An 11388-nucleotide genomic window follows, 5' to 3' on the forward strand; every position below is an offset into this window, starting at 1 on the left:
CTCCTGGCAAGTAGAGCCCTCTGGGAAACATCAAGGGAGGTTACTGGGCTTGGTTTCCCCAAGAATTTCACTAAAGAGTAGTAGAATATACCCCAAAATACGCCTCTCAGGCACAGGGACTATTCTGAGAAACAGCACACGCAGGAGAAACTCTGAAGGCAGAGCCGCAATTACCCTTTGGCAAGGGAAATTCCTATTTATGAAAGAAATCTCCATTTGCAGAGGCGTCTTCCTCTCCGTGCCAGGAAGAAGATGGCAACTCTAAATCCTGACAGTCTTATCAATGGAGGAGGTGTCGACGGAAAACTACGTAACCTCCCTCTTGTGGATCCTGCCTTTCTTGGTTACGTCCCCCTAAGCAGTCTCCCTCACACCTCTCTTTTGTCTTGAGCGGAAGACAGCAAGTCAGAATTCTGAGCTACCTCTTTGAGTTACTCACTTTCCCCTCTGGTTATGCCCACATGTGTGAGCTTCCCCGATGGCTCAGTAGGTAAAGAACTGGCCTGCAGTGCTCGCTTCGGCAGCACATATACTAAAATTGGAACGATACAGAGAAGATTAGCATGGCCCCTGCGCAAGGATGACACGCAAATTCGTGAAGCGTTCCATATTTTTATGGGAGCAACCTAGATGCCCATCAGCAGATGAATGGATAAGGAAGCTGTGGTACATATACACCATGGAAATTTACTCAGTCGTTAAAAAGAATTCATTTGAATCAGTTCTAATGAGATGGATGAAACTGGAGCCCATTATACCGAGTGAAGTAAGCCAGAAAGATAAAGAACATTACAGCTTACTAACACATATATATGGAATTTAGAAAGATGGTAATGATAACCCTATATGCAAAACAGAAAAAGAGACACAGATGTACAGAACAGATTTTTGAACTCTGTGGGAGAAGGTGAGGGTGGGATGTTTCGAAAGAACAGCATGTATATTATCTGTGGTGAAACAGATCAGCAGCCCAGGTGGGATGCATGAGTCAAGTGCTCGGGCCTGGTGGTCTTTCATTACAGAGTTTACAGCAGAACTTAGGAGAGTGGAGGGAAACTTACTCTTTCCTCCTCTCTGTCACTTTGACCTAAGATGTCCCATGACAGCATCCAAGGCCTTCACTTAAGCTGACTTGCTTTTTCTCTGAAGCTCTACCAGGTCCAAAAAGAGGAGTCTAGGTGAGAATGTTACTGAATCCAAGCTCAGGGCAGGAGATGAGGTGTTGAGGCAAGAAATAGCGAGTCCATTCGACTTTATTCAGAAAGCCAGGCATCCGAGAAGATGGCAGACTCGTGTCCTAGAGTACCATCTTATTGGAGTCTTTGATGCCAGTTTCTTTTATAAAACAGAGAAGGGGAGGAGATGAGGAAGTAAACAGGCTGTAAGTCTTGCAGAATATCTGCTGGCTTGGTCAGCATCGGGGACAGGATGTGTTAATTTCTTCTTTTCTGCAGTCATTCACAGGTGGGCAGGGTTCCCCAGGCAGGCCATTATGTATGGTGACAGCTATAGACAGCATCCTATCTAACAAAAACCATCGAGAGCAAAAGTAAAGTGAAAGAAACGGATCCAACATGAAGTCAGATTCCATTCTCCCCTGTTTACAAGAAGGGGCAAGACCAGACACCAACAGAAAATAATTCAACGATAACTGCCTCTAATCTCCAGGGAAAGGAAGCCTACGAGGAGTCAGCTCCTGAAAAGTATTTCTTTGGGGGCTGGTTCACATTTTCTTGCCTTCGGCTCCCTTCCCACCTCTGGGATCCTCATCTTTCAACAGGAAAGAGTCCGGGGGCTTCAGTTTATGGGTCAGACCAATGCCCATCACGGCAACATCATCCCCCCAAGGGCTCCACATCCTAACGCACTCCCCTCACTTCACTCCCCATGAAAACTCAGCTCCCAGGAGGGCGTGCATTTAATCAGACAGCTCTGCGATCATTTACTCTCCAGTCAGCTGCCTCTCCACTCCTGAGCCCCAGTTCTGCTCATCGCTTATGTTCCTGGGAAGTATTTGCTTGTCTCCTAGACAGATTTGTATTTCAGTGGCTCTTAAATTCTATTAGACACAACAATCACTTGGAGAACTTCCTAAAATCAGTCTGAAAAAAAAAAAAAAAGAAAAAGAAAATACAGAGTCTGAAAAAAAAATACAGAGCCTGGGTGGATTCATAAGACCTACTGTTGTTTTTTTTTTTAATTTTTTACATTAGAATATAGTTGATTAATGTTGTGATAGTTTCAACGGCAGAGCGAAGTGATTCTATACAAATACAAGTATCCATTCTTTTTCAAATTCTTTTCTCATTTGTTGAGGCCGTTCAGTTGTTAAGTCCCATCTGACCCTCTGCGACCCTATGAACCACAGCACGCCTGGCTCCTCCGCCCTCCGCTATCTCCCGGAGTTTGCTCAAATTCTTGTCCATTGAGTCAGTGATGCTATCTAGCCCTTACAGAATGTTAAGCGGAGTTCCCCGTGTTATAGAAAATGTATAGTCTTGATAACACGCTTCAGGCTATGATCAACTCCAGGATAACTTTAGGTTATCTTAAACACAGGAACCATGCCTCTAATTGGAATGATCTTAGACCTGGCTGGAAAATATTCGGGACAGGAACACAAGACAAAGCGAGAGAAGCCCAACAGTGACTTCCGGACCCTCAGTCACGCCTTCAGCACAGGAGAGCCAAAGCCTGGATGCGCCACAGCGGGACAGGAAACTGCACCACTCTCCTTTCCTGGAACGCATCCCTGGTGGATGCCCTCTGCGCTTCCCACTCTGGCTCCAGCCTCCTGTCGCAGGAGGGGGACTCCTTCCAGAGGTGGGCTCCTGTCTAACACTTGGAAAGGACTTGCCCGAGCAGATCACATGCTGACAAAGCAAGAGATGTTACTGGGAATGGGCGCCTGGGTGGAGAGCTGGCGGGTCAGGGAACCCCGAAGAACTGCTCTGCTCTTGGAGTCTTGGGTTTTATGGTGATGGGATTAGTTTGGGGGTTGTCTCTGGCCAATCACTCTGACACAGGGGCCTTCCTGGTGGCGTGTGCCCCGCTCAGCCAAGACGGACTCCATCCAGAAGGGTTCGCGGAGGTCGGTAGGACATATGGACTGGTGTCTCTTCTCTCCTTTTGACCTTTCCCGAATTCTTCCAGTGGTAGCTTGTGAGTTCCGCGTTGCTTACCAGGACCTCCTGTTTTAAGATAACTCATGCAAAGTGGTTCTATCTTGCCTGGCCAGCGTGGGTGGTGTCGGTCAGTGGTTCCTCTAACACTTATGCTCATCTTCCAATGACCCTCATCCCCTGAAAGCAGGGAACCTGCCCCCCCCTGGCTGTGGCAACACAGAAGCCTCCACAGACCATCTGTGCTGTTTGCGTTTGGCCTTTCCTCTCCTCATAGCTGCCTTGAACAATTCTTGACTTAACCTTGGCTCTCAAAGGCAGTGTGCATCATTAATCATATTTGGGGGTGGGGAGCAGAGATTTTTAAAAACAGGCATTTAGTCTTCTTCTTGGTTAGAGACCAAAATTCCAGAGTTCAGAATGGGGCCCAGAAATTTGCTTTTTAAACAAACACAACAAACTCTGAAGCTGCGCGCTTTAAGTTTGGGAAAGCCTAAAGAGCTTTGCCTCCATTTTCGTGAGCTGCTTTCTCCTTACACAGACGGGCAGAGGAGGGAGATGAGCCTGGGACAGGAAGGTCCCAAATCACCGGACCCTCTGGCCAGGGATGCTCAAATCTGTGGTTTCCTGTCATCTCTACAGCAATGAGCAGGGGAGTAGGGAGTAGGAATTTTGACCCCATTTTACATATGAGCAAGTTCTTGCTCTTTGGACAACTCTGATGGGAAACATCTCCCTGCAATGCAGGAGACTCAGGTTCAATCTCTGGGTCGGGAAGATCTGGAGAAGGGAATGACAACCCATTCCAGTATTTTTGCCTGGAGAATCCCATGGGCAGAGGAACCTGGTGGGCTACAGTCCATGGGGTCACAAAGAGTCAGACAGGACTGAGTGATTAACACACACGCTCACACATACTGCTCCTTCCAGCTCTAAAACTCTATGATCCCACGGCAGGAAGTCAGAGCGCCAAGCTTAAGCCGTATGTCCCCCACTTGTGACCTTAGGGAGGCTCCCCCAGCCTGGCCTCCCGTTCCCACGCGGAGGCTGGGCGTTGGCTCGGGAGGCTTCTCCGAGGGCTCTCCCCAGACAGGTTAATCACGGGGGCTTAACTTTGTGGCAAATTGGTTTCGATTGTGACTCTAATCTGTTGTCAGCCAAGCTCAGTCTTCATACTTGATTGTTTTACACTGCACAAGCAAGTCTTCCAGGGTCAACTCAAGAAAGAAGGAAGGAAGGAAAGGAGGGAGGAGGAAGGGAGGGCAGCAGGGAAGGAAGGAAGGAGGCTTTCAGAGGAGACCTACCACTGGGTTTAATTTGAGCCACTGCATCAGAATGCAGTGATGGGTTAACGTCGCGGAGTGGGTGGTTACATCGCGGACAAACTGCAAAACTAACGGAAAAGGACCACGGGTCGTGCGGTGTGAGTGACAGCAAGAATGAAGGCCGTCGTCTCGGAGGGCTGAAGAACAGATTGCGTACGCCAGGCCCCACTTTAGCAAAACCACAACTGCTATTAAGACCCTCAGACGCGCCATCAGTGGTTCTGAACTTGGCGTCCTGACCGAACTCTGCCTTGTCATCAGAGGGGAGGCGAAGAGCGCCCAGACCAAAGAGGCTGAAATTCCAGCCGCTGCCAGGCGTCCCGGAGCTCCATCACCGTCCCAGAATAGCACAGCGCGGTTCCCAGAGGCCTCGGCGCACCGCGGCTGAGCTTCCGGCGAGCGAGCCGGAGTCAAGCCTCAAGCGGTGCCAGCAACAGCTGGGCCCAAGCTCCACCCAGATGCCAGCTGGCCGGCCCTGCCCCGGCAGCAGAGGCGCCGGCTCTGGTGAGTGCGGGCACATCTGGCTCTCCCGCGGCACTCTGGTTCTCTACCCCCACCCCGTCCCCTCGGGGTCCTGGCTGACTTTAAGAGTCAAGGGGCCCTCAAATCCCAGGCAAGGGGGTGCAGGCCGAGGCTGGGTCTTTGGAATGCTGGTAGGTGATCCAAGCTGGTGGCTGGGGAGGCTGGTGAACTAGGGCCCTGAAGGTGGGGCAGGCTGCAGCGCATGCAGAGAGGATGTGCCCACAGTGGGCCGGCGGCCACGGGAGAACAGGCCTGAAGAAGGGAGAAGGGGCGGAGAGGCAGACCCAGCGCCCTGCCGCAGGCCGGGCACCTGCCTAGGGCAGCGCCCTTACGAGGCCGGCTTCTGAAGGTGACAGTTTTGTTGGGAGATGGGGAGGATGGCTAAGAAGGGAGGCTGCAGGCTAGAGAGCAGGTCGGCTCTGTTGCCAGAGTCCTTCTTGTGATGGCCTGTGCAGGCGCTTCGCTTCGTCTGTTTATTCCCTCGCAAATACTGATCAAGGCCCTACAAGGGGCAAGGCACCAAGGGACGCAAGGAGGCTTGGGAACACGTCTTTCAGGAGAAGAGCTTACATCCTGGTGGAGGAAGGAAGACATATACGTAAATGAACGTTCAGAGCTCAGAAAATGAGCTACAGAGAGACATGGCGAAAGTGCTTTGGGGTACAGAACAGTGAAGAGCCAGTTCAGTGGAGTTAAAACCAGTGGATTCTAATCCAGGGCTAGTCACTTAGCCTATATGAACCTCGGTTTTAAATCTCTAATATGGAGATAATGTCTACCTTTTGAACTCCTAGGTTTGTTAAGATCAAATATATACAAAAGATTCTTGGGAAATTGTACAGTTGGAAGATCCCCTGGAGGAGGAAATGGCAACCCATTCCAGTATTGCCTGGGAAATCCCAAGGACAGAGGAGCCTGGTGGGCTACAGTCCATGGGGTCGCAAAGAGTTAAACATGACTTAGTGACTAAACAACAACAACACAGAAATAAACTATTATGGGTGTTGGGTTACTAGACCAGCTAGTGTTTGTCTGAGTATCTTGGCCTGGGATTCTGGGAGCCAGAGAGAGCCAGGGATCGGAGTGTGGGGCTGAGGGCAGCAGCAAGTCCAAGCCTAGACCCGGAGTCTGCCCCTTCCCCCGAGAGAAGGCCCCCAGCAACCCTCAGGTCTCGGCCAATCATTCCAGTCATTCCACCCAATTTACTGTATGTACAGAACCTTATCCCAGGGCTGCAGGGCAGCTAGGCATGAAATCTGTTCCCCACTGAGCCTATCACAGAATGAGGGAAGCCAGGTATCTATATATAAAACAATTAACCGTGCAAAGCAGGGCAGAATCGTTCAATTCGTGCTAGAGGGGAAGCTTTGGGAGAGCAGAGTGGGGTGGTCTACGCTATGGAGTGGGGTCACCGGCCAAAGTTTCTGGGAGAAGCAGGGGGCTTTAAAGGGGGATTGGTTCAGGACAGGCGTCAGTGGTTCAGGGATTGAGAGTGGGGGACAGCGTGGTGAGTGAAGCCACAGGAAGGTCTGTCCCGTGGCCAGACTCAGAACCGACCTCAGGCTGGGATGGCCATTTCATGTGGGGAACAGGAGGGATGGGACGTGGCAAGGGTCTTGAATGCCGCTGAGCAAAGGAGTTTGGTCTTAGTTTAGGGGCAGTGGGAGCCAGTGAAGTCTTTCCAGGTGGCCCAAGTGGTAAAGAACCCACCTGCCCCTGCAGGAGACATAAGAGACTCAGGTTCGATCCCTGGGTCTCCCCTGGAGGAGGGCATGGCAGCCCACTGCAGTATTCTTGCCTGGAGAATCCCGTGGACAGAGGAGCCTGGCAGGCTACAGTTCATAGGGTCGCAAAGAGTCAGACACAACTGAAGCGACTTAGCACGCACGTCCGGGAGTCAGGGAGGGTCTGAGGAGCCAAGAACACCAGGGAGACGTCAGTGACTGTCCCACAGCAGATGGGGGTTTGCAGGTGACTGGAGGTGTCAGGGAGTGGAAGGAAGGCTGCAAGTGGGGTGATCAGGTTGGGTGCATGTAATCTCAACAGGAGGGTTGCTCCCACCCTGAAATATTCTCACAACAGTGACGGGGTGAGGGGGTGGAACGGGGGATGATGGGAGACTCTTTCTGAAGGAGGGAAGGGGGACGAAGCATTGTATACATTTCTTTTCTATTTGGGGGAGGAGTGGGGTGGGTTTGAGGGCTCTGAATGCCTGAACTCTTGGCCTTGACCCTGGTTCCTTGATTCACTGTCTCTTGGTGGGGGCTCTTCAGACCCAGGCAGCTCAGAAAACCTAGTTCTCTCTTTCCACCGGGAGCTGGTCAGTGGCCACTGAGCCGTGGGCAGGGAAGCAGGAAGAGCAGATTTCACAGCCTCCGTGGATGGGCTCAGGACCAGGCGATGTTCCAGCAGGTTCTGCCCAAGGCCCACTTCCAGGTCATCCACGGGCAGCGGGCTGTGGCAAACCCGTGTTTACCTGGCCTGCTCCCTGGCCCCCGGCTTCCTGCTTCTCAAAGGGCCCTCTTGGTACCTGGGTCCTCTTGAAATAAAATACCAGGTGGTACCAGACTGTTCCAAGCAGGCACTCTGAAGAGTTGGAGAGGAGAGGAAGCTTGACCAGACACAGCAGCTTGGGCAGTAACTGGTCAATGTGAGCCCAGGAGCAAAGAGGGGTCAAATGCAAAATCTGTTTGCCAGCCAGCTGTCGGCACTCGGTCGCCAAGCACAAGATTCCAGGCACCTGCCTGTCAGGGAGCCCAGGGCCCAACCCTCAGCTCAGTGGGGACCAGGGGATGTCGGAGAAGCAGCTTCTGCAGGAGTTAGTGAAACACTCTTGTGCTGTGCTGTACTTGGTCGCTCGGCCGTGTCCCGCTCTGCGATCCCATGGACTATAGCCCGCCAGGCTCCTCTGCGCGTGGGATTCCCCAGGCAAGAACACTGGAGAGGACTGCCATGCCCTCCTCCAGGAGATCTTCCCAACCCGGGGATCGAACCCAGTCTCCCGCATTGCAGGTGGATTCTTTACCATCCAAGCCACCAGGGGAGCCCTGGGCCTCTTTTTTTGTTGTTGTTGTTGCAAAGCAAGGCTTGGGGGATCTTAATTCCCCAACTAGGGTCGGATCCAGACCCCCGGCAGTGGAAGCACAGAGTCCTAACCAATGGACTGCTGGGGAATTTCCACTGCTAGGCTTCCTTAACCGGCAGGGCTGAGATTGAAAGAGGATGGACTAGGAATGGAGAGGCTGACCACTGAGCACCTGGGAGTGCCCGGCTTGTGTGAGGAACATTCTAGATGTGGCTTTATCTGGATGTGACAGCAAGATGGGGGGTGGTATTATCATGCCCCCTTTCCAGTAAAGCACGGCTCAGAGAGGGGAAGTGACTTGTCCACGTCACACAATTGGCAGGTGGCAAAGCTGCACCCCATCCTGGGCCTTTTCGGTAGCTTAGATTCATACGGCTCAAAAAAGGAAGTATTCCAGTGAATAAAGGTAGTTTCAGTTGGCCAGCGGCCAGCAGGAATTCGTGAACCATTCTAAGAGGGCGGGATTACAGACACCACCCAGACAACCCATTCATCCAAGATCTCTCGGAACAGCCAGTGGGTAGTATCCTTATGGACTGTTGTTCAGTTGTCCAGTCGTGTCCGATTCTTTTTGACCCCATGGGCTGCAGCACACCTGGCCTCCCTGTCCCTCACCATCTCCCAGAGTTTGCCCAAGTTCACGTTTATTGCATTGGTGATGCCATCCAGCCATCTTATCCTCTGATGCCCTCTGCTCCTTCTGCCCTCAATCTTTCCCAGCATCAGGGACTTTTCCAATGAGTTATCCGTTCGCATCAGATGACCAAAATACTAGATATATGGGACCACTTGTCAGAGTGTTATCTCTTGGTGAAGGCGGGTGTCCATAAAGGCTTACACACCTGAAAGTGAAAGAGTTAGTCGCTTAGTTGTGTTGGACTCTCTTTTATTTTTTCTTAAATTTATTTATTTTCTGTCAGACTCTTTGCGACTCCATGGACTATAGTCTGCCAGGCTCCTCCGTTCATGGGATTCTCCAGACAAGAATACTGGAGTGGCTAGCCATCTCCTTCTCCAGGGGATCTTCCCGACCCAGAGAGCAAACCCAGGCCTCCTGCCTTCCAGGCAGATTCTTTCCTATCTGAGCCACCAGGGAAGCTGCTATGGGTGGTTAAATTGGGTAAAGGGTATTTGGGGGCATCGATGGGCCTGTGGTCGGGGTCTCTGAGGCCACGGCACCTCCAGCGGAGGAACGTCTCTTCTGCTCACTGGCTGTGTCCAGCAGCGCCCACGTGGTCTGGATCTCAGTGCTGGGGTGGAGCTCTCAGGATTTCCACTCCTGAGCTCTGCCCGGGACAGGCGCCTCAGGCCCTGGGGAACTAAAGCCAAGGGCATCAGGGACCCAGCAGTCTCAGAAGCCCCAGGACATCTGCCTCCAGGGCCTTGCTTTGTTCTGAAGGCAGATCCTGTTCCAGATGAGATGGGGTGGGAAGGACCCAAACAAACCGTTCTCAGAAACCACCCCGCGTCTCCACCACTGTGGCAGGCCCGGCTGAGGGCGGGGTTCAGCCACTGAGGTGTCCGGCCAGTTTCCAGACCACCATCAGCCAGTGGCCAGGCACCACCTACGCCAGCCTGACCCCTCCCTGTGCCCAGAGAGACCGAGGTAGACTTGCTTCATGGGAGAGGTCTCTGGAGGGTGAAGGGGTTCCCCAAATTTGGAAGAAATTGAGACGAATCTAGAATTCACCTGTGACTCCCTAAAGTCACTTGTCTCCCAGCCTCCCTATTACTCCCCCCCACCCCTTTCCCAGACTCGTTAGACTGGCTTTTTAAAAAAATTTTATTTTTTGACTACCCCTCCCAGCATGCAGAATCTTATTCCCCCAATCAGGATCAAACCTGCTCTGCCTGCAACAGAAACACATGGATTCTTAATCACTGGACCATCAGGGAAGCCCCAATAGTATATATATTATTTATATAAGACCCTGATGCTGGGAAAGATTGAAGGCAGGAGAAGGGGATGACAGAGGGTGAGATGGTTGGATGGCATCACTGACTCAATGGACATGAGTTTGAGCAAGCTCCCGGGGTTGGTGATGAACAGGGAGGCCTGGTGTGCTGTGGGGTCGCAAAGAGCAGGACACGACCGAGGGACTGAACTGGACTATTTATATATACATATATGTATATGTAGTATGGCATATATTGGTGTTAATATAATGGTGTATGGTATATAATATATATTTATACATATTTGACTGCACCACGTGACATTGGTATCTTTGTTCCTCCCCCAGGGTTGAAATCTGTGCCCCCTGAATATTAAGAGCCGAATCTTAACCACTCAACTGCCAGGGAAGTCCTGAACTGGCTTTGTTGTTCAGCTGTTCAGTCGTGTTGAACTCTTTGTGACCCCATGGACTGTAGCCAGACTCCTTGGTGCATGGGATTTTCTAGGCAAGAATACTGGAGTGGGTCGCCATTTCCTTCTCTGAACTGGCTTTAAACATATGCTAATGAGGGACCCCTCCCAGCACACTGGTTTCAGCACTGGTTGCCTAGTTAATGAAAACTTGCCAGAGCAAAAGGAGGAGGGGACCACGGAGGATGAGATGGTTAGATAGCATCGCCAACTCAATAGACATGAATCTAAGCAAAGTCCAGGAGATAGTGAAGGACAGACAAGCCTGGTGGGCTACAGCCCACAGGGTCAGAGTCCAACTGAACAACAACAAAGTCGGAGGCCGGAGTGACTGATGGGTTTCAGGGAGCTCTGACTTTCAGCTCCCCGTTTCAGGCTGGTCCCCACTGTCTGGCCCTTACAAGCGGCTGCATACCCTCACTCTTGGGGTCCCTGAAAGGTGGGGTGGGAGAGGGAGTTGGGGAAAGGAGACTGAAGTCACAACCCTGCAGCCCAAATCCCTCTTCCTCTTCATACTGGAAAGAACTGAAACAATTCAGTGCTCACCCCATTCCCCAGGTCGGCCAGCGAAGGCCAGGCACAGAAAGAGACAGAATTCTAGAAAACCGGGGCCCCAACGCCAGCCCCGGCGGCAGGGCAAACCTAGGCTTTATCGCTCGGGGTGTTTCAGGGAGTTTGACTTCTGGCTGTCAGAGATTGAGGCAGGCAAACAAACAGCCCGGGAGGCACCTCCCTTCTCCCTGCGCCCTCCCCTATCTTGCTACCCCTGGCCCGCGACCGGCCGCCTCCCCTTCCCTCCCCGCCCGCTTCCCGGGCGCTCCGGGCAGAACCCACACGCCCAGCCACCCGCCCTGCCACCGGCTGGCTCCGACCGCGCTCTGCTGGCGATCCTCCAGGCAACTCGGCGTCAGGAGAACTAGCACCCCGGAGACACGGCGCCCAGCCTTGCCTCCGCGTCCCCTGGGC

At 52.3% G+C, this 11388-nt stretch overlaps 1 non-coding gene across 1 annotated transcript; it reads left to right on the forward strand.

Moving 5' to 3' along the window:
* The first annotated feature begins 508 nt into the window (after nt 1–508).
* LOC136150342 (U6 spliceosomal RNA) lies at nt 509–615 on the forward strand. The gene has a single exon (XR_010659777.1). It is a non-coding gene; the product is annotated as a U6 spliceosomal RNA (small nuclear RNA).
* The last annotated feature ends 10773 nt before the right edge of the window (nt 616–11388 follow it).

This window comes from Muntiacus reevesi, chromosome 18, assembly GCF_963930625.1.
Source record: "Muntiacus reevesi chromosome 18, mMunRee1.1, whole genome shotgun sequence".
NCBI classification, from domain to species: Eukaryota; Metazoa; Chordata; class Mammalia; order Artiodactyla; family Cervidae; genus Muntiacus; species Muntiacus reevesi.